At 38.1% G+C, this 21159-nt stretch overlaps 33 non-coding genes across 33 annotated transcripts; all 33 read right to left on the bottom strand.

The window, feature by feature from the left end:
* Positions 1-1640: 1640 nt before the first annotated feature.
* trnac-gca (transfer RNA cysteine (anticodon GCA)) lies at positions 1641-1712 on the bottom strand. The gene has a single exon. It is a non-coding gene; the product is annotated as a tRNA-Cys (tRNA).
* A 304-nt stretch (positions 1713-2016) lies between these two features.
* On the bottom strand, positions 2017-2088 carry trnac-gca (transfer RNA cysteine (anticodon GCA)). Its single transcript has one exon. It is a non-coding gene; the product is annotated as a tRNA-Cys (tRNA).
* A 606-nt stretch (positions 2089-2694) lies between these two features.
* trnac-gca (transfer RNA cysteine (anticodon GCA)) lies at positions 2695-2766 on the bottom strand. The gene has a single exon. It is a non-coding gene; the product is annotated as a tRNA-Cys (tRNA).
* A 606-nt stretch (positions 2767-3372) lies between these two features.
* trnac-gca (transfer RNA cysteine (anticodon GCA)) lies at positions 3373-3444 on the bottom strand. The gene has a single exon. It is a non-coding gene; the product is annotated as a tRNA-Cys (tRNA).
* Positions 3445-4050: 606 nt separating this feature from the next.
* Positions 4051-4122, bottom strand: trnac-gca (transfer RNA cysteine (anticodon GCA)). The gene has a single exon. It is a non-coding gene; the product is annotated as a tRNA-Cys (tRNA).
* A 304-nt stretch (positions 4123-4426) lies between these two features.
* On the bottom strand, positions 4427-4498 carry trnac-gca (transfer RNA cysteine (anticodon GCA)). Its single transcript has one exon. It is a non-coding gene; the product is annotated as a tRNA-Cys (tRNA).
* A 606-nt stretch (positions 4499-5104) lies between these two features.
* Positions 5105-5176, bottom strand: trnac-gca (transfer RNA cysteine (anticodon GCA)). The gene has a single exon. It is a non-coding gene; the product is annotated as a tRNA-Cys (tRNA).
* Positions 5177-5858: 682 nt separating this feature from the next.
* trnac-gca (transfer RNA cysteine (anticodon GCA)) lies at positions 5859-5930 on the bottom strand. The gene has a single exon. It is a non-coding gene; the product is annotated as a tRNA-Cys (tRNA).
* Positions 5931-6536: 606 nt separating this feature from the next.
* Positions 6537-6608, bottom strand: trnac-gca (transfer RNA cysteine (anticodon GCA)). The gene has a single exon. It is a non-coding gene; the product is annotated as a tRNA-Cys (tRNA).
* A 606-nt stretch (positions 6609-7214) lies between these two features.
* Positions 7215-7286, bottom strand: trnac-gca (transfer RNA cysteine (anticodon GCA)). Its single transcript has one exon. It is a non-coding gene; the product is annotated as a tRNA-Cys (tRNA).
* A 606-nt stretch (positions 7287-7892) lies between these two features.
* On the bottom strand, positions 7893-7964 carry trnac-gca (transfer RNA cysteine (anticodon GCA)). The gene has a single exon. It is a non-coding gene; the product is annotated as a tRNA-Cys (tRNA).
* Positions 7965-8570: 606 nt separating this feature from the next.
* On the bottom strand, positions 8571-8642 carry trnac-gca (transfer RNA cysteine (anticodon GCA)). The gene has a single exon. It is a non-coding gene; the product is annotated as a tRNA-Cys (tRNA).
* Positions 8643-9248: 606 nt separating this feature from the next.
* On the bottom strand, positions 9249-9320 carry trnac-gca (transfer RNA cysteine (anticodon GCA)). Its single transcript has one exon. It is a non-coding gene; the product is annotated as a tRNA-Cys (tRNA).
* Positions 9321-9624: 304 nt separating this feature from the next.
* Positions 9625-9696, bottom strand: trnac-gca (transfer RNA cysteine (anticodon GCA)). The gene has a single exon. It is a non-coding gene; the product is annotated as a tRNA-Cys (tRNA).
* Positions 9697-10302: 606 nt separating this feature from the next.
* trnac-gca (transfer RNA cysteine (anticodon GCA)) lies at positions 10303-10374 on the bottom strand. Its single transcript has one exon. It is a non-coding gene; the product is annotated as a tRNA-Cys (tRNA).
* A 305-nt stretch (positions 10375-10679) lies between these two features.
* trnac-gca (transfer RNA cysteine (anticodon GCA)) lies at positions 10680-10751 on the bottom strand. The gene has a single exon. It is a non-coding gene; the product is annotated as a tRNA-Cys (tRNA).
* A 606-nt stretch (positions 10752-11357) lies between these two features.
* trnac-gca (transfer RNA cysteine (anticodon GCA)) lies at positions 11358-11429 on the bottom strand. The gene has a single exon. It is a non-coding gene; the product is annotated as a tRNA-Cys (tRNA).
* A 606-nt stretch (positions 11430-12035) lies between these two features.
* Positions 12036-12107, bottom strand: trnac-gca (transfer RNA cysteine (anticodon GCA)). The gene has a single exon. It is a non-coding gene; the product is annotated as a tRNA-Cys (tRNA).
* Positions 12108-12411: 304 nt separating this feature from the next.
* trnac-gca (transfer RNA cysteine (anticodon GCA)) lies at positions 12412-12483 on the bottom strand. The gene has a single exon. It is a non-coding gene; the product is annotated as a tRNA-Cys (tRNA).
* A 606-nt stretch (positions 12484-13089) lies between these two features.
* On the bottom strand, positions 13090-13161 carry trnac-gca (transfer RNA cysteine (anticodon GCA)). Its single transcript has one exon. It is a non-coding gene; the product is annotated as a tRNA-Cys (tRNA).
* Positions 13162-13466: 305 nt separating this feature from the next.
* Positions 13467-13538, bottom strand: trnac-gca (transfer RNA cysteine (anticodon GCA)). Its single transcript has one exon. It is a non-coding gene; the product is annotated as a tRNA-Cys (tRNA).
* Positions 13539-14144: 606 nt separating this feature from the next.
* On the bottom strand, positions 14145-14216 carry trnac-gca (transfer RNA cysteine (anticodon GCA)). The gene has a single exon. It is a non-coding gene; the product is annotated as a tRNA-Cys (tRNA).
* Positions 14217-14822: 606 nt separating this feature from the next.
* On the bottom strand, positions 14823-14894 carry trnac-gca (transfer RNA cysteine (anticodon GCA)). The gene has a single exon. It is a non-coding gene; the product is annotated as a tRNA-Cys (tRNA).
* A 304-nt stretch (positions 14895-15198) lies between these two features.
* Positions 15199-15270, bottom strand: trnac-gca (transfer RNA cysteine (anticodon GCA)). Its single transcript has one exon. It is a non-coding gene; the product is annotated as a tRNA-Cys (tRNA).
* Positions 15271-15876: 606 nt separating this feature from the next.
* Positions 15877-15948, bottom strand: trnac-gca (transfer RNA cysteine (anticodon GCA)). The gene has a single exon. It is a non-coding gene; the product is annotated as a tRNA-Cys (tRNA).
* A 305-nt stretch (positions 15949-16253) lies between these two features.
* trnac-gca (transfer RNA cysteine (anticodon GCA)) lies at positions 16254-16325 on the bottom strand. The gene has a single exon. It is a non-coding gene; the product is annotated as a tRNA-Cys (tRNA).
* Positions 16326-16931: 606 nt separating this feature from the next.
* Positions 16932-17003, bottom strand: trnac-gca (transfer RNA cysteine (anticodon GCA)). The gene has a single exon. It is a non-coding gene; the product is annotated as a tRNA-Cys (tRNA).
* A 606-nt stretch (positions 17004-17609) lies between these two features.
* Positions 17610-17681, bottom strand: trnac-gca (transfer RNA cysteine (anticodon GCA)). The gene has a single exon. It is a non-coding gene; the product is annotated as a tRNA-Cys (tRNA).
* Positions 17682-17986: 305 nt separating this feature from the next.
* On the bottom strand, positions 17987-18058 carry trnac-gca (transfer RNA cysteine (anticodon GCA)). The gene has a single exon. It is a non-coding gene; the product is annotated as a tRNA-Cys (tRNA).
* Positions 18059-18848: 790 nt separating this feature from the next.
* On the bottom strand, positions 18849-18920 carry trnac-gca (transfer RNA cysteine (anticodon GCA)). Its single transcript has one exon. It is a non-coding gene; the product is annotated as a tRNA-Cys (tRNA).
* Positions 18921-19526: 606 nt separating this feature from the next.
* Positions 19527-19598, bottom strand: trnac-gca (transfer RNA cysteine (anticodon GCA)). Its single transcript has one exon. It is a non-coding gene; the product is annotated as a tRNA-Cys (tRNA).
* Positions 19599-20204: 606 nt separating this feature from the next.
* On the bottom strand, positions 20205-20276 carry trnac-gca (transfer RNA cysteine (anticodon GCA)). Its single transcript has one exon. It is a non-coding gene; the product is annotated as a tRNA-Cys (tRNA).
* Positions 20277-20581: 305 nt separating this feature from the next.
* On the bottom strand, positions 20582-20653 carry trnac-gca (transfer RNA cysteine (anticodon GCA)). Its single transcript has one exon. It is a non-coding gene; the product is annotated as a tRNA-Cys (tRNA).
* Positions 20654-21159: the final 506 nt, after the last annotated feature.

The raw sequence follows: 21159 nt of genomic DNA on the forward strand, positions 1-21159 counted from the left end.
TGCAGTCAAATGCTCTAGCATTGAGCTATACCCCCTCTGCTAGAAACTATCAAAAGGCTGAAAAATTCTCGAATAAGGTACATTTTAGTTGAGATCTACATAACCTAATACATAACACTCTCTCTTTGAAAACATACCCATAAACTATTTGATTTCATGTTGACTATAGGATTTCAACCTGAGACCTCCACCTCTGTTCCAACTGTCTGACAGAGAGAAAAACCATCTAATGAGGGACATTTTAGATTGAGTAACATAACCAAAAAAGGAGCACTCCCTCTCTCAAGATACACATAGAAAGTACATGATTCAAGGGGGAACCAGGATTTGATCCTGACAAATTGTCTAATAAGGGACATTTCAGAGGGCGATCTACATAACCTAATAAAGAACACTCTCTCTTTCAAAGCGTACCCATAAAAAATTTGATTTCAAGTTGACAAAAGGCTTTGATCCTGAGACCTCATGACCTGAAATCTATTGCACTTCCACCTCTTTTAGGAACGGTTCAACTTCAGAGAAAAACAGTCTAATTAGGGACATTTTAGATTGAGTAACATAATTTTAACCTGTTGGGTCTAGGGGGCAGCATTTGCACGTCTGGATAAAAAAAATGTACCCGATTTAATCTGGTTACTAATCCTACCCAGTAACTAGAATATGCATATACTTATTATATATGGATAGAAAACACTCTAAAGTTTCCAAAACTGTTTGAATGGTTTCTGTGAGTATAACAGAACTCATTTGGCAGGCAAAACCCTGAGACATTTTCTGACAGGAAGTGGATACCTGATGTGTTGTATTGACTTTAAACCTATCCCATTGAAAAACACAGGGGCTTAGGAATATTTTGGCACTTCCTATTGCTTCCACTAGATGTCACCAGCCTTTACAAAGTGTTTTGAGTCTTCTGGAGGGAGATCTGACCGAACAAGAGCCATGGAACGATGATGTCCCATTAGACACCTGGCGCGCGAGTTCATGTTGGGTACCCTCGTTCCAGAGCTATACCCCCTCTGCTATACCCCTCTCTGCTAGAAACTATCTAAAGGCGGAAAAATTCTCAAATAAGGTACATTTTAGCTGGAGATCTACATAACCTAATACATAACACTCTCTCTTTCAAAGCGTACCCATAAAATATTTGATTTCAAGTTGACAATAGGATTTGATCCTGAGACCTCATGACCTGAAGTCTATTGCACTTCCACCTCTTTTAGGAACGGTTCAACTGAGAGAAAAAAACATCTAATTAGGGACATTTTAGATTGAGTAACATAACCAAAAAAGGAGCACTCCCTCTCTCAAGATACACATAGAAAGTACATGATTCAAGGGGGAACCAGGATTTGATCCTGACAAATTGTCTAATAAGGGACATTTCAGAGGGCGATCTACATAACCTAATAAAGAACACTCTCTCTTTCAAAGCGTACCCATCAAATATTTGATTTCAATTTGACAATAGGATTTGATCCAGAGACCTCATGACCCGAAGTCTATTGCACTTCCACCTCTTTTAGGAACGGTTCAACTGAGAGAAAAAACATCTAATTAGGGACATTTTAGATTGAGTAACATAATTTTATAAGGTGTAGTCTGACCCTAATTATACTCTTAGAAAGGACTTGATTTTAAGGGGGCACCAGGATTTGAACCTGGGACCTCTTGATCTGCAGTCAAATGCTCTACCACTGAGCTATACCCCCTCTGCTAGAAACTATCTAAAGGCGGAAAAATTCTCAAATAAGGTACATTTTAGCTGGAGATCTACATAACCTAATAAAGAACACTCTCTCTTTCAAAGCGTACCCATCAAATATTTGATTTCAAGTTGACAATAGGATTTGATCCAGAGACCTCATGACCCGAAGTCTATTGCACTTCCACCTCTTTTAGGAACGGTTCAACTGAGAGAAAAAACATCTAATTAGGGACATTTTAGATTGAGTAACATCATTTTAAAAGGTGTAGTCTGACCCTAATTATACTCTTAGAAAGGACTTGATTTTAAGGGGGCACCAGGATTTGAACCTGGGACCTCTTGATCTGCAGTCAAATGCTCTACCACTGAGCTATACCCCCTCTGCTAGAAACTATCTAAAGGCGGAAAAATTCTCAAATAAGGTACATTTTAGCTGGAGATCTACATAACCTAATACATAACACTCTCTCTTTGACAACATACCCATAAAGTATTTGATTTCATGTTGACTATAGGATTTGAACCAGAGACCTCTTGATCCTAACACTATTGCAATTCCACCTCTGTTAGGAACTGTCTGACAGAGAGAAAAACCATCTAATGAGGGACATTTTAGATTGAGTAACATAACCAAAAAAGGAGCACTCCCTCTCTCAAGATACACATAGAAAGTACATGATTCAAGTGGGAACCAGGATTTGATCCTGACAAATTGTCTAATAAGGGACATTTCAGAGGGCGATCTACATAACCTAATAAAGAACACTCTCTCTTTCAAAGCGTACCCATCAAATATTTGATTTCAAGTTGACAATAGGATTTGATCCAGAGACCTCATGACCCGAAGTCTATTGCACTTCCACCTCTTTTAGGAACGGTTCAACTGAGAGAAAAAACATCTAATTAGGGACATTTTAGATTGAGTAACATCATTTTAAAAGGTGTAGTCTGACCCTAATTATACTCTTAGAAAGGACTTGATTTTAAGGGGGCACCAGGATTTGAACCTGGGACCTCTTGATCTGCAGTCAAATGCTCTACCACTGAGCTATACCCCCTCTGCTAGAAACTATCTAAAGGCGGAAAAATTCTCAAATAAGGTACATTTTAGCTGGAGATCTACATAACCTAATACATAACACTCTCTCTTTGACAACATACCCATAAAGTATTTGATTTCATGTTGACTATAGGATTTGAACCAGAGACCTCTTGATCCTAACACTATTGCAATTCCACCTCTGTTAGGAACTGTCTGACAGAGAGAAAAACCATCTAATGAGGGACATTTTAGATTGAGTAACATAACCAAAAAAGGAGCACTCCCTCTCTCAAGATACACATAGAAAGTACATGATTCAAGTGGGAACCAGGATTTGATCCTGACAAATTGTCTAATAAGGGACATTTCAGAGGGCGATCTACATAACCTAATAAAGAACACTCTCTCTTTCAAAGCGTACCCATCAAATATTTGATTTCAAGTTGACAATAGGATTTGATCCAGAGACCTCATGACCCGAAGTCTATTGCACTTCCACCTCTTTTAGGAACGGTTCAACTGAGAGAAAAAACATCTAATTAGGGACATTTTAGATTGAGTAACATAATTTTATAAGGTGTAGTCTGACCCTAATTATACTCTTAGAAAGGACTTGATTTTAAGGGGGCACCAGGATTTGAACCTGGGACCTCTTGATCTGCAGTCAAATGCTCTACCACTGAGCTATACCCCCTCTGCTAGAAACTATCTAAAGGCGGAAAAATTCTCAAATAAGGTACATTTTAGCTGGAGATCTACATAACCTAATACATAACACTCTCTCTTTGACAACATACCCATAAAGTATTTGATTTCATGTTGACTATAGGATTTGAACCAGAGACCTCTTGATCCTAACACTATTGCAATTCCACCTCTGTTAGGAACTGTCTGACAGAGAGAAAAACCATCTAATGAGGGACATTTTAGATTGAGTAACATAACCAAAAAAGGAGCACTCCCTCTCTCAAGATACACATAGAAAGTACATGATTCAAGTGGGAACCAGGATTTGATCCTGACAAATTGTCTAATAAGGGACATTTCAGAGGGCGATCTACATAACCTAATAAAGAACACTCTCTCTTTCAAAGCGTACCCATCAAATATTTGATTTCAAGTTGACAATAGGATTTGATCCAGAGACCTCATGACCCGAAGTCTATTGCACTTCCACCTCTTTTAGGAACGGTTCAACTGAGAGAAAAAACATCTAATTAGGGACATTTTAGATTGAGTAACATAATTTTATAAGGTGTAGTCTGACCCTAATTATACTCTTAGAAAGGACTTGATTTTAAGGGGGCACCAGGATTTGAACCTGGGACCTCTTGATCTGCAGTCAAATGCTCTACCACTGAGCTATACCCCCTCTGCTAGAAACTATCTAAAGGCGGAAAAATTCTCAAATAAGGTACATTTTAGCTGGAGATCTACATAACCTAATAAAGAACACTCTCTCTTTCAAAGCGTACCCATCAAATATTTGATTTCAAGTTGACAATAGGATTTGATCCAGAGACCTCATGACCCGAAGTCTATTGCACTTCCACCTCTTTTAGGAACGGTTCAACTGAGAGAAAAAACATCTAATTAGGGACATTTTAGATTGAGTAACATCATTTTAAAAGGTGTAGTCTGACCCTAATTATACTCTTAGAAAGGACTTGATTTTAAGGGGGCACCAGGATTTGAACCTGGGACCTCTTGATCTGCAGTCAAATGCTCTACCACTGAGCTATACCCCCTCTGCTAGAAACTATCTAAAGGCGGAAAAATTCTCAAATAAGGTACATTTTAGCTGGAGATCTACATAACCTAATACATAACACTCTCTCTTTGACAACATACCCATAAAGTATTTGATTTCATGTTGACTATAGGATTTGAACCAGAGACCTCTTGATCCTAACACTATTGCAATTCCACCTCTGTTAGGAACTGTCTGACAGAGAGAAAAACCATCTAATGAGGGACATTTTAGATTGAGTAACATAACCAAAAAAGGAGCACTCCCTCTCTCAAGATACACATAGAAAGTACATGATTCAAGTGGGAACCAGGATTTGATCCTGACAAATTGTCTAATAAGGGACATTTCAGAGGGCGATCTACATAACCTAATAAAGAACACTCTCTCTTTCAAAGCGTACCCATCAAATATTTGATTTCAAGTTGACAATAGGATTTGATCCAGAGACCTCATGACCCGAAGTCTATTGCACTTCCACCTCTTTTAGGAACGGTTCAACTGAGAGAAAAAACATCTAATTAGGGACATTTTAGATTGAGTAACATAATTTTAAAAGGTGTAGTCTAACCCTAATTATACTCTTAGAAAGGACTTGATTTTAAGGGGGCACCAGGATTTGAACCTGGGACCTCTTGATCTGCAGTCAAATGCTCTACCACTGAGCTATACCCCCTCTGCTAGAAACTATCTAAAGGCGGAAAAATTCTCAAATAAGGTACATTTTAGCTGGAGATCTACATAACCTAATACATAACACTCTCTCTTTCAAAGCGTACCCATAAAATATTTGATTTCAAGTTGACAATAGGATTTGATCCTGAGACCTCATGACCTGAAGTCTATTGCACTTCCACCTCTTTTAGGAACGGTTCAACTGAGAGAAAAAAACATCTAATTAGGGACATTTTAGATTGAGTAACATAATTTTAAAAGGTGTACTCTAACCCTAATTACACTCTTAGAAAGCACAATATTTTAAGGGGGCACCAGGATTTGAACCTGGGACCTACCGATCTGCAGTCAAATGCTCTACCACTGAGCTATACCCCCTCTGCTAGAAACTATCTAAAGGCGGAAAAATTCTCAAATAAGGTACATTTTAGCTGGAGATCTACATAACCTAATACATAACACTCTCTCTTTCAAAGCGTACCCATAAAATATTTGATTTCAAGTTGACAATAGGATTTGATCCTGGGACCTCATGACCTGAAGTCTATTGCACTTCCACCTCTTTTAGGAACGGTTCAACTGAGAGAAAAAAACATCTAATTAGGGACATTTTAGATTGAGTAACATAATTTTAAAAGGTGTACTCTAACCCTAATTACACTCTTAGCAAGCACATGATTTTAAGGGGGCACCAGGATTTGAACCTGGGACCTCTTGATCTGCAGTCAAATGCTCTACCACTGAGCTATACCCCCTCTGCTAGAAACTATCTAAAGGCGGAAAAATTCTCAAATAAGGTACATTTTAGCTTGAGATCTACATAACCTAATACATAACACTCTCTCTTTGACAACATACCCATAAAGTATTTGATTTCATGTTGACTATAGGATTTGAACCAGAGACCTCTTGATCCTAACACTATTGCAATTCCACCTCTGTTAGGAACTGTCTGACAGAGAGAAAAACCATCTAATGAGGGACATTTTAGATTGAGTAACATAACCAAAAAAGGAGCACTCCCTCTCTCAAGATACACATAGAAAGTACATGATTCAAGGGGGAACCAGGATTTGATCCTGACAAATTGTCTAATAAGGGACATTTCAGAGGGCGATCTACATAACCTAATAAAGAACACTCTCTCTTTCAAAGCGTACCCATCAAATATTTGATTTCAAGTTGACAATAGGATTTGATCCAGAGACCTCATGACCCGAAGTCTATTGCACTTCCACCTCTTTTAGGAACGGTTCAACTGAGAGAAAAAACATCTAATTAGGGACATTTTAGATTGAGTAACATAATTTTAAAAGGTCTAGTCCAACCCTAATTATACTCTTAGAAAGGACTTGATTTTAAGGGGGCACCAGGATTTGAACCTGGGACCTCTTGATCTGCAGTCAAATGCTCTACCACTGAGCTATACCCCCTCTGCTAGAAACTATCTAAAGGCGGAAAAATTCTCAAATAAGGTACATTTTAGCTGGAGATCTACATAACCTAATACATAACACTCTCTCTTTGACAACATACCCATAAAGTATTTGATTTCATGTTGACTATAGGATTTGAACCAGAGACCTCTTGATCCTAACACTATTGCAATTCCACCTCTGTTAGGAACTGTCTGACAGAGAGAAAAACCATCTAATGAGGGACATTTTAGATTGAGTAACATAACCAAAAAAGGAGCACTCCCTCTCTCAAGATACACATAGAAAGTACATGATTCAAGGGGGAACCAGGATTTTATCCTGAGAAATTGTCTAATAAGGGACATTTCAGAGGGCGATCTACATAACCTAATAAAGAACACTCTCTCTTTCAAAGCGTACCCATAAAATATTTGATTTCAAGTTGACAATAGGATTTGATCCAGAGACCTCATGACCCGAGGTCTATTGCACTTCCACCTCTTTTAGGAACGGTTCAACTGAGAGAAAAAACATCTAATTAGGGACATTTTAGATTGAGTAACATAATTTTAAAAGGTGTAGTCTAACCCTAATTATACTCTTAGAAAGGACTTGATTTTAAGGGGGCACCAGGATTTGAACCTGGGACCTCTTGATCTGCAGTCAAATGCTCTACCACTGAGCTATACCCCCTCTGCTAGAAACTATCTAAAGGCGGAAAAATTCTCAAATAAGGTACATTTTAGCTGGAGATCTACATAACCTAATACATAACACTCTCTCTTTGACAACATACCCATAAAGTATTTGATTTCATGTTGACTATAGGATTTGAACCAGAGACCTCTTGATCCTAACACTATTGCAATTCCACCTCTGTTAGGAACTGTCTGACAGAGAGAAAAAACATCTAATGAGGGACATTTTAGATTGAGTAACATAACCAAAAAAGGAGCACTCCCTCTCTCAAGATACACATAGAAAGTACATGATTCAAGGGGGAACCAGGATTTGATCCTGACAAATTGTCTAATAAGGGACATTTCAGAGGGCGATCTACATAACCTAATAAAGAACACTCTCTCTTTCAAAGCGTACCCATCAAATATTTGATTTCAAGTTGACAATAGGATTTGATCCAGAGACCTCATGACCCGAAGTCTATTGCACTTCCACCTCTTTTAGGAACGGTTCAACTGAGAGAAAAAACATCTAATTAGGGACATTTTAGATTGAGTAACATAATTTTAAAAGGTCTAGTCTAACCCTAATTATACTCTTAGAAAGGACTTGATTTTAAGGGGGCACCAGGATTTGAACCTGGGACCTCTTGATCTGCAGTCAAATGCTCTACCACTGAGCTATACCCCCTCTGCTAGAAACTATCTAAAGGCGGAAAAATTCTCAAATAAGGTACATTTTAGCTGGAGATCTACATAACCTAATACATAACACTCTCTCTTTGACAACATACCCATAAAGTATTTGATTTCATGTTGACTATAGGATTTGAACCAGAGACCTCTTGATCCTAACACTATTGCAATTCCACCTCTGTTAGGAACTGTCTGACAGAGAGAAAAACCATCTAATGAGGGACATTTTAGATTGAGTAACATAACCAAAAAAGGAGCACTCCCTCTCTCAAGATACACATAGAAAGTACATGATTCAAGGGGGAACCAGGATTTTATCCTGAGAAATTGTCTAATAAGGGACATTTCAGAGGGCGATCTACATAACCTAATAAAGAACACTCTCTCTTTCAAAGCGTACCCATAAAATATTTGATTTCAAGTTGACAATAGGATTTGATCCAGAGACCTCATGACCCGAGGTCTATTGCACTTCCACCTCTTTTAGGAACGGTTCAACTGAGAGAAAAAACATCTAATTAGGGACATTTTAGATTGAGTAACATAATTTTAAAAGGTGTAGTCTAACCCTAATTATACTCTTAGAAAGGACTTGATTTTAAGGGGGCACCAGGATTTGAACCTGGGACCTCTTGATCTGCAGTCAAATGCTCTACCACTGAGCTATACCCCCTCTGCTAGAAACTATCTAAAGGCGGAAAAATTCTCAAATAAGGTACATTTTAGCTGGAGATCTACATAACCTAATACATAACACTCTCTCTTTGACAACATACCCATAAAGTATTTGATTTCATGTTGACTATAGGATTTGAACCAGAGACCTCTTGATCCTAACACTATTGCAATTCCACCTCTGTTAGGAACTGTCTGACAGAGAGAAAAACCATCTAATGAGGGACATTTTAGATTGAGTAACATAACCAAAAAAGGAGCACTCCCTCTCTCAAGATACACATAGAAAGTACATGATTCAAGGGGGAACCAGGATTTGATCCTGACAAATTGTCTAATAAGGGACATTTCAGAGGGCGATCTACATAACCTAATAAAGAACACTCTCTCTTTCAAAGCGTACCCATCAAATATTTGATTTCAAGTTGACAATAGGATTTGATCCAGAGACCTCATGACCCGAAGTCTATTGCACTTCCACCTCTTTTAGGAACGGTTCAACTGAGAGAAAAAACATCTAATTAGGGACATTTTAGATTGAGTAACATAATTTTAAAAGGTGTAGTCTGACCCTAATTATACTCTTAGAAAGGACTTGATTTTAAGGGGGCACCAGGATTTGAACCTGGGACTTCTTGATCTGCAGTCAAATGCTCTACCACTGAGCTATACCCCCTCTGCTAGAAACTATCTAAAGGCGGAAAAATTCTCAAATAAGGTACATTTTAGCTGGAGATCTACATAACCTAATAAAGAACACTCTCTCTTTCAAAGCGTACCCATCAAATATTTGATTTCAAGTTGACAATAGGATTTGATCCAGAGACCTCATGACCCGAAGTCTATTGCACTTCCACCTCTTTTAGGAACGGTTCAACTGAGAGAAAAAACATCTAATTAGGGACATTTTAGATTGAGTAACATAATTTTAAAAGGTCTAATCTAACCCTAATTATACTCTTAGAAAGGACTTGATTTTAAGGGGGCACCAGGATTTGAACCTGGGACCTCTTGATCTGCAGTCAAATGCTCTACCACTGAGCTATACCCCCTCTGCTAGAAACTATCTAAAGGCGGAAAAATTCTCAAATAAGGTACATTTTAGCTGGAGATCTACATAACCTAATACATAACACTCTCTCTTTGACAACATACCCATAAAGTATTTGATTTCATGTTGACTATAGGATTTGAACCAGAGACCTCTTGATCCTAACACTATTGCAATTCCACCTCTGTTAGGAACTGTCTGACAGAGAGAAAAACCATCTAATGAGGGACATTTTAGATTGAGTAACATAACCAAAAAAGGAGCACTCCCTCTCTCAAGATACACATAGAAAGTACATGATTCAAGGGGGAACCAGGATTTGATCCTGAGAAATTGTCTAATAAGGGACATTTCAGAGGGCGATCTACATAACCTAATAAAGAACACTCTCTCTTTCAAAGCGTACCCATCAAATATTTGATTTCAAGTTGACAATAGGATTTGATCCAGAGACCTCATGACCCGAGGTCTATTGCACTTCCACCTCTTTTAGGAACGGTTCAACTGAGAGAAAAAACATCTAATTAGGGACATTTTAGATTGAGTAACATAATTTTAAAAGGTGTAGTCTAACCCTAATTATACTCTTAGAAAGGACTTGATTTTAAGGGGGCACCAGGATTTGAACCTGGGACCTCTTGATCTGCAGTCAAATGCTCTACCACTGAGCTATACCCCCTCTGCTAGAAACTATCTAAAGGCGGAAAAATTCTCAAATAAGGTACATTTTAGCTGGAGATCTACATAACCTAATACATAACACTCTCTCTTTCAAAGCGTACCCATAAAATATTTGATTTCAAGTTGACAATAGGATTTGATCCTGAGACCTCATGACCTGAAGTCTATTGCACTTCCACCTCTTTTAGGAACGGTTCAACTGAGAGAAAAAAACATCTAATTAGGGACATTTTAGATTGAGTAACATAATTTTAAAAGGTGTAGTCTAACCCTAATTATACTCTTAGAAAGGACTTGATTTTAAGGGGGCACCAGGATTTGAACCTGGGACCTCTTGATCTGCAGTCAAATGCTCTACCACTGAGCTATACCCCCTCTGCTAGAAACTATCTAAAGGCGGAAAAATTCTCAAATAAGGTACATTTTAGCTGGAGATCTACATAACCTAATACATAACACTCTCTCTTTGACAACATACCCATAAAGTATTTGATTTCATGTTGACTATAGGATTTGAACCAGAGACCTCTTGATCCTAACACTATTGCAATTCCACCTCTGTTAGGAACTGTCTGACAGAGAGAAAAAACATCTAATGAGGGACATTTTAGATTGAGTAACATAACCAAAAAAGGAGCACTCCCTCTCTCAAGATACACATAGAAAGTACATGATTCAAGGGGGAACCAGGATTTGATCCTGACAAATTGTCTAATAAGGGACATTTCAGAGGGCGATCTACATAACCTAATAAAGAACACTCTCTCTTTCAAAGCGTACCCATCAAATATTTGATTTCAAGTTGACAATAGGATTTGATCCAGAGACCTCATGACCCGAAGTCTATTGCACTTCCACCTCTTTTAGGAACGGTTCAACTGAGAGAAAAAACATCTAATTAGGGACATTTTAGATTGAGTAACATAATTTTAAAAGGTGTAGTCTGACCCTAATTATACTCTTAGAAAGGACTTGATTTTAAGGGGGCACCAGGATTTGAACCTGGGACCTCTTGATCTGCAGTCAAATGCTCTACCACTGAGCTATACCCCCTCTGCTAGAAACTATCTAAAGGCGGAAAAATTCTCAAATAAGGTACATTTTAGCTGGAGATCTACATAACCTAATACATAACACTCTCTCTTTGACAACATACCCATAAAGTATTTGATTTCATGTTGACTATAGGATTTGAACCAGAGACCTCTTGATCCTAACACTATTGCAATTCCACCTCTGTTAGGAACTGTCTGACAGAGAGAAAAACCATCTAATGAGGGACATTTTAGATTGAGTAACATAACCAAAAAAGGAGCACTCCCTCTCTCAAGATACACATAGAAAGTACATGATTCAAGGGGGAACCAGGATTTGATCCTGACAAATTGTCTAATAAGGGACATTTCAGAGGGCGATCTACATAACCTAATAAAGAACACTCTCTCTTTCAAAGCGTACCCATCAAATATTTGATTTCAAGTTGACAATAGGATTTGATCCAGAGACCTCATGACCCGAAGTCTATTGCACTTCCACCTCTTTTAGGAACGGTTCAACTGAGAGAAAAAACATCTAATTAGGGACATTTTAGATTGAGTAACATAATTTTAAAAGGTGTAGTCTGACCCTAATTATACTCTTAGAAAGGACTTGATTTTAAGGGGGCACCAGGATTTGAACCTGGGACCTCTTGATCTGCAGTCAAATGCTCTACCACTGAGCTATACCCCCTCTGCTAGAAACTATCTAAAGGCGGAAAAATTCTCAAATAAGGTACATTTTAGCTGGAGATCTACATAACCTAATAAAGAACACTCTCTCTTTCAAAGCGTACCCATCAAATATTTGATTTCAAGTTGACAATAGGATTTGATCCAGAGACCTCATGACCCGAAGTCTATTGCACTTCCACCTCTTTTAGGAACGGTTCAACTGAGAGAAAAAACATCTAATTAGGGACATTTTAGATTGAGTAACATCATTTTAAAAGGTGTAGTCTGACCCTAATTATACTCTTAGAAAGGACTTGATTTTAAGGGGGCACCAGGATTTGAACCTGGGACCTCTTGATCTGCAGTCAAATGCTCTACCACTGAGCTATACCCCCTCTGCTAGAAACTATCTAAAGGCGGAAAAATTCTCAAATAAGGTACATTTTAGCTGGAGATCTACATAACCTAATACATAACACTCTCTCTTTGACAACATACCCATAAAGTATTTGATTTCATGTTGACTATAGGATTTGAACCAGAGACCTCTTGATCCTAACACTATTGCAATTCCACCTCTGTTAGGAACTGTCTGACAGAGAGAAAAACCATCTAATGAGGGACATTTTAGATTGAGTAACATAACCAAAAAAGGAGCACTCCCTCTCTCAAGATACACATAGAAAGTACATGATTCAAGGGGGAACCAGGATTTGATCCTGACAAATTGTCTAATAAGGGACATTTCAGAGGGCGATCTACATAACCTAATAAAGAACACTCTCTCTTTCAAAGCGTACCCATCAAATATTTGATTTCAAGTTGACAATAGGATTTGATCCAGAGACCTCATGACCCGAAGTCTATTGCACTTCCACCTCTTTTAGGAACGGTTCAACTGAGAGAAAAAACATCTAATTAGGGACATTTTAGATTGAGTAACATAATTTTAAAAGGTGTAGTCTAACCCTAATTATACTCTTAGAAAGGACTTGATTTTAAGGGGGCACCAGGATTTGAACCTGGGACCTCTTGATCTGCAGTCAAATGCTCTACCACTGAGCTATACCCCCTCTGCTAGAAACTATCTAAAGGCGGAAAAATTCTCAAATAAGGTACATTTTAGCTGGAGATCTACATAACCTAATACATAACACTCTCTCTTTCAAAGCGTACCCATAAAATATTTGATTTCAAGTTGACAATAGGATTTGATCCTGAGACCTCATGACCTGAAGTCTATTGCACTTCCACCTCTTTTAGGAACGGTTCAACTGAGAGAAAAAAACATCTAATTAGGGACATTTTAGATTGAGTAACATAATTTTAAAAGGTGTACTCTAACCCTAATTACACTCTTAGAAAGCACATGATTTTAAGGGGGCACCAGGATTTGAACCTGGGACCTCTTGATCTGCAGTCAAATGCTCTACCACTGAGCTATACCCCCTCTGCTAGAAACTATCTAAAGGCGGAAAAATTCTCAAATAAGGTACATTTTAGCTGGAGATCTACATAACCTAATACATAACACTCTCTCTTTGACAACATACCCATAAAGTATTTGATTTCATGTTGACTATAGGATTTGAACCAGAGACCTCTTGATCCTAACACTATTGCAATTCCACCTCTGTTAGGAACTGTCTGACAGAGAGAAAAACCATCTAATGAGGGACATTTTAGATTGAGTAACATAACCAAAAAAGGAGCACTCCCTCTCTCAAGATACACATAGAAAGTACATGATTCAAGGGGGAACCAGGATTTGATCCTGACAAATTGTCTAATAAGGGACATTTCAGAGGGCGATCTACATAACCTAATAAAGAACACTCTCTCTTTCAAAGCGTACCCATCAAATATTTGATTTCAAGTTGACAATAGGATTTGATCCAGAGACCTCATGACCCGAAGTCTATTGCACTTCCACCTCTTTTAGGAACGGTTCAACTGAGAGAAAAAACATCTAATTAGGGACATTTTAGATTGAGTAACATAATTTTAAAAGGTGTAGTCTAACCCTAATTATACTCTTAGAAAGGACTTGATTTTAAGGGGGCACCAGGATTTGAACCTGGGACCTCTTGATCTGCAGTCAAATGCTCTACCACTGAGCTATACCCCCTCTGCTAGAAACTATCTAAAGGCGGAAAAATTCTCAAATAAGGTACATTTTAGCTGGAGATCTACATAACCTAATACATAACACTCTCTCTTTGACAACATACCCATAAAGTATTTGATTTCATGTTGACTATAGGATTTGAACCAGAGACCTCTTGATCCTAACACTATTGCAATTCCACCTCTGTTAGGAACTGTCTGACAGAGAGAAAAACCATCTAATGAGGGACATTTTAGATTGAGTAACATAACCAAAAAAGGAGCACTCCCTCTCTCAAGATACACATAGAAAGTACATGATTCAAGGGGGAACCAGGATTTGATCCTGACAAATTGTCTAATAAGGGACATTTCAGAGGGCGATCTACATAACCTAATAAAGAACACTCTCTCTTTCAAAGCGTACCCATCAAATATTTGATTTCAAGTTGACAATAGGATTTGATCCAGAGACCTCATGACCCGAAGTCTATTGCACTTCCACCTCTTTTAGGAACGGTTCAACTGAGAGAAAAAACATCTAATTAGGGACATTTTAGATTGAGTAACATAATTTTAAAAGGTGTAGTCTGACCCTAATTATACTCTTAGAAAGGACTTGATTTTAAGGGGGCACCAGGATTTGAACCTGGGACCTCTTGATCTGCAGTCAAATGCTCTACCACTGAGCTATACCCCCTCTGCTAGAAACTATCTAAAGGCGGAAAAATTCTCAAATAAGGTACATTTTAGCTGGAGATCTACATAACCTAATAAAGAACACTCTCTCTTTCAAAGCGTACCCATCAAATATTTGATTTCAAGTTGACAATAGGATTTGATCCAGAGACCTCATGACCCGAAGTCTATTGCACTTCCACCTCTTTTAGGAACGGTTCAACTGAGAGAAAAAACATCTAATTAGGGACATTTTAGATTGAGTAACATAATTTTAAAAGGTGTAGTCTAACCCTAATTATACTCTTAGAAAGGACTTGATTTTAAGGGGGCACCAGGATTTGAACCTGGGACCTCTTGATCTGCAGTCAAATGCTCTACCACTGAGCTATACCCCCTCTGCTAGAAACTATCTAAAGGCGGAAAAATTCTCAAATAAGGTACATTTTAGCTGGAGATCTACATAACCTAATACATAACACTCTCTCTTTGACAACATACCCATAAAGTATTTGATTTCATGTTGACTATAGGATTTGAACCAGAGACCTCTTGATCCTAACACTATTGCAATTCCACCTCTGTTAGGAACTGTCTGACAGAGAGAAAAACCATCTAATGAGGGACATTTTAGATTGAGTAACATAACCAAAAAAGGAGCACTCCCTCTCTCAAGATACACATAGAAAGTACATGATTCAAGGGGGAACCAGGATTTGATCCTGACAAATTGTCTAATAAGGGACATTTCAGAGGGCGATCTACATAACCTAATAAAGAACACTCTCTCTTTCAAAGCGTACCCATCAAATATTTGATTTCAAGTTGACAATAGGATTTGATCCAGAGACCTCATGACCCGAAGTCTATTGCACTTCCACCTCTTTTAGGAACGGTTCAACTGAGAGAAAAAACATCTAATTAGGGACATTTTAGATTGAGTAACATAATTTTAAAAGGTGTAGTCTAACCCTAATTATACTCTTAGAAAGGACTTGATTTTAAGGGGGCACCAGGATTTGAACCTGGGACCTCTTGATCTGCAGTCAAATGCTCTACCACTGAGCTATACCCCCTCTGCTAGAAACTATCTAAAGGCGGAAAAATTCTCAAATAAGGTACATTTTAGCTGGAGATCTACATAACCTAATACATAACACTCTCTCTTTCAAAGCGTACCCATAAAATATTTGATTTCAAGTTGACAATAGGATTTGATCCTGAGACCTCATGACCTGAAGTCTATTGCACTTCCACCTCTTTTAGGAACGGTTCAACTGAGAGAAAAAAACATCTAATTAGGGACATTTTAGATTGAGTAACATAATTTTAAAAGGTGTACTCTAACCCTAATTACACTCTTAGAAAGCACATGATTTTAAGGGGGCACCAGGATTTGAACCTGGGACCTCTTGATCTGCAGTCAAATGCTCTACCACTGAGCTATACCCCCTCTGCTAGAAACTATCTAAAGGCGGAAAAATTCTCAAATAAGGTACATTTTAGCTGGAGATCTACATAACCTAATACATAACACTCTCTCTTTGACAACATACCCATAAAGTATTTGATTTCATGTTGACTATAGGATTTGAACCAGAGACCTCTTGATCCTAACACTATTGCAATTCCACCTCTGTTAGGAACTGTCTGACAGAGAGAAAAACCATCTAATGAGGGACATTTTAGATTGAGTAACATAACCAAAAAAGGAGCACTCCCTCTCTCAAGATACACATAGAAAGTACATGATTCAAGGGGGAACCAGGATTTGATCCTGACAAATTGTCTAATAAGGGACATTTCAGAGGGCGATCTACATAACCTAATAAAGAACACTCTCTCTTTCAAAGCGTACCCATCAAATATTTGATTTCAAGTTGACAATAGGATTTGATCCAGAGACCTCATGACCCGAAGTCTATTGCACTTCCACCTCTTTTAGGAACGGTTCAACTGAGAGAAAAAACATCTAATTAGGGACATTTTAGATTGAGTAACATAATTTTAAAAGGTGTAGTCTAACCCTAATTATACTCTTAGAAAGGACTTGATTTTAAGGGGGCACCAGGATTTGAACCTGGGACCTCTTGATCTGCAGTCAAATGCTCTACCACTGAGCTATACCCCCTCTGCTAGAAACTATCTAAAGGCGGAAAAATTCTCAAATAAGGTACATTTTAGCTGGAGATCTACATAACCTAATACATAACACTCTCTCTTTGACAACATACCCATAAAGTATTTGATTTCATGTTGACTATAGGATTTGAACCAGAGACCTCTTGATCCTAACACTATTGCAATTCCACCTCTGTTAGGAACTGTCTGACAGAGAGAAAAACCATCTAATGAGGGACATTTTAGATTGAGTAACATAACCAAAAAAGGAGCACTCCCTCTCTCAAGATACACATAGAAAGTACATGATTCAAGGGGGAACCAGGATTTGATCCTGACAAATTGTCTAATAAGGGACATTTCAGAGGGCGATCTACATAACCTAATAAAGAACACTCTCTCTTTCAAAGCGTACCCATCAAATATTTGATTTCAAGTTGACAATAGGATTTGATCCAGAGACCTCATGACCCGAAGTCTATTGCACTTCCACCTCTTTTAGGAACGGTTCAACTGAGAGAAAAAACATCTAATTAGGGACATTTTAGATTGAGTAACATAATTTTAAAAGGTGTAGTCTAACCCTAATTATACTCTTAGAAAGGACTTGATTTTAAGGGGGCACCAGGATTTGAACCTGGGACCTCTTGATCTGCAGTCAAATGCTCTACCACTGAGCTATACCCCCTCTGCTAGAAACTATCTAAAGGCGGAAAAATTCTCAAATAAGGTACATTTTAGCTGGAGATCTACATAACCTAATAAAGAACACTCTCTCTTTCAAAGCGTACCCATCAAATATTTGATAACAAGTTGACAATAGGATTTGATCCTGAGACCTCATGACCTGAAGTCTATTGCACTTCCACCTCTTTTAGGAACGGTTCAACTGAGAGAAAAAAACATCTAATTAGGGACATTTTAGATTGAGTAACATAATTTTTAAAGGTGTACTCTAACCCTAATTACACTCTTAGAAAGCACATGATTTTAAGGGGGCACCAGGATTTGAACCTGGGACCTCTTGATCTGCAGTCAAATGCTCTACCACTGAGCTATACCCCCTCTGCTAGAAACTATCTAAAGGCGGAAAAATTCTCAAATAAGGTACATTTTAGCTGGAGATCTACATAACCTAATACATAACACTCTCTCTTTGACAACATACCCATAAAGTATTTGATTTCATGTTGACTATAGGATTTGAACCAGAGACCTCTTGATCCTAACACTATTGCAATTCCACCTCTGTTAGGAACTGTCTGACAGAGAGAAAAACCATCTAATGAGGGACATTTTAGATTGAGTAACATAACCAAAAAAGGAGCACTCCCTCTCTCAAGATACACATAGAAAGTACATGATTCAAGGGGGAACCAGGATTTGATCCTGACAAATTGTCTAATAAGGGACATTTCAGAGGGCGATCTACATAACCTAATAAAGAACACTCTCTCTTTCAAAGCGTACCCATCAAATATTTGATTTCAAGTTGACAATAGGGGACCTCTTGATCTGCAGTCAAATGCTCTACCACTGAGCTATACCCCCTCTGCTAGAAACTATCTAAAGGCGGAAAAATTCTCAAATAAGGTACATTTTAGCTGGAGATCTACATAACCTAATAAAGAACACTCTCTCTTTCAAAGCGTACCCATCAAATATTTGATTTCAAGTTGACAATAGGATTTGATCCAGAGACCTCATGACCCGAAGTCTATTGCACTTCCACCTCTTTTAGGAACGGTTCAACTGAGAGAAAAAACATCTAATTAGGGACATTTTAGATTGAGTAACATAATTTTAAAAGGTGTAGTCTAACCCTAATTATACTCTTAGAAAGGACTTGATTTTAAGGGGGCACCAGGATTTGAACCTGGGACCTCTTGATCTGCAGTCAAATGCTCTACCACTGAGCTATACCCCCTCTGCTAGAAACTATCTAAAGGCGGAAAAATTCTCAAATAAGGTACATTTTAGCTGGAGATCTACATAACCTAATACATAACACTCTCTCTTTGACAACATACCCATAAAGTATTTGATTTCATGTTGACTATAGGATTTGAACCAGAGACCTCTTGATCCTAACACTATTGCAATTCCACCTCTGTTAGGAACTGTCTGACAGAGAGAAAAACCATCTAATGAGGGACATTTTAGATTGAGTAACATAACCAAAAAAGGAGCACTCCCTCTCTCAAGATACACATAGAAAGTACATGATTCAAGGGGGAACCAGGATTTGATCCTGACAAATTGTCTAATAAGGGACATTTCAGAGGGCGATCTACATAACCTAATAAAGAACACTCTCTCTTTCAAAGCGTACCCATCAAATATTTGATTTCAAGTTGACAATAGGATTTGATCCAGAGACCTCATGACCCGAAGTCTATTGCACTTCCACCTCTTTTAGGAACGGTTCAACTGAGAGAAAAAACATCTAATTAGGGACATTTTAGATTGAGTAACATAATTTTAAAAGGTGTAGTCTAACCCTAATTATACTCTTAGAAAGGACTTGATTTTAAGGGGGCACCAGGATTTGAACCTGGGACCTCTTGATCTGCAGTCAAATGCTCTACCACTGAGCTATACCCCCTCTGCTAGAAACTATCTAAAGGCGGAAAAATTCTCAAATAAGGTACATTTTAGCTGGAGATCTACATAACCTAATACATAACACTCTCTCTTTGACAACATACCCATAAAGTATTTGATTTCATGTTGACTATAGGATTTGAACCAGAGACCTCTTGATCCTAACACTATTGCAATTCCACCTCTGTTAGGAACTGTCTGACAGAGAGAAAAACCATCTAATGAGGGACATTTTAGATTGAGTAACATAACCAAAAAAGGAGCACTCCCTCTCTCAAGATACACATAGAAAGTACATGATTCAAGGGGGAACCAGGATTTGATCCTGACAAATTGTCTAATAAGGGACATTTCAGAGGGCGATCTACATAACCTAATAAAGAACACTCTCTCTTTCAAAGCGTACCCATCAAATATTTGATTTCAAGTTGACAATAGGATTTGATCCAGAGACCTCATGACCCGAAGTCTATTGCACTTCCACCTCTTTTAGGAACGGTTCAACTGAGAGAAAAAACATCTAATTAGGGACATTTTAGATTGAGTAACATAATTTTAAAAGGTGTAGTCTAACCCTAATTATACTCTTAGAAAGGACTTGATTTTAAGGGGGCACCAGGATTTGAACCTGGGACCTCTTGATCTGCAGTCAAATGCTCTACCACTGAGCTATACCCCCTCTGCTAGAAACTATCTAAAGGCGGAAAAATTCTCAAATAAGGTACATTTTAGCTGGAGATCTACATAACCTAATAAAGAACACTCTCTCTTTCAAAGCGTACCCATCAAATATTTGATAACAAGTTGACAATAGGATTTGATCCTGAGACCTCATGACCTGAAGTCTATTGCACTTCCACCTCTTTTAGGAACGGTTCAACTGAGAGAAAAAAACATCTAATTAGGGACATTTTAGATTGAGTAACATAATTTTTAAAGGTGTACTCTAACCCTAATTACACTCTTAGAAAGCACATGATTTTAAGGGGGCACCAGGATTTGAACCTGGGACCTCTTGATCTGCAGTCAAATGCTCTACCACTGAGCTATACCCCCTCTGCTAGAAACTATCTAAAGGCGGAAAAATTCTCAAATAAGGTACATTTTAGCTGGAGATCTACATAACCTAATACATAACACTCTCTCTTTGACAACATACCCATAAAGTATTTGATTTCATGTTGACTATAGGATTTGAACCAGAGACCTCTTGATCCTAACACTATTGCAATTCCACCTCTGTTAGGAACTGTCTGACAGAGAGAAAAACCATCTAATGAGGGACATTTTAGATTGAGTAACATAACCAAAAAAGGAGCACTCCCTCTCTCAAGATACACATAGAAAGTACATGATTCAAGGGGGAACCAGGATTTGATCCTGACAAATTGTCTAATAAGGGACATTTCAGAGGGCGATCTACATAACCTAATAAAGAACACTCTCTCTTTCAAAGCGTACCCATCAAATATTTGATTTCAAGTTGACAATAGGATTTGATCCAGAGACCTCATGACCCGAAGTCTATTGCACTTCCACCTCTTTTAGGAACGGTTCAACTG

Source organism: Salmo salar, chromosome 09 (assembly GCF_965601325.2).
Source record: "Salmo salar chromosome 09, fSalSal1, whole genome shotgun sequence".
NCBI classification, from domain to species: Eukaryota; Metazoa; Chordata; class Actinopteri; order Salmoniformes; family Salmonidae; genus Salmo; species Salmo salar.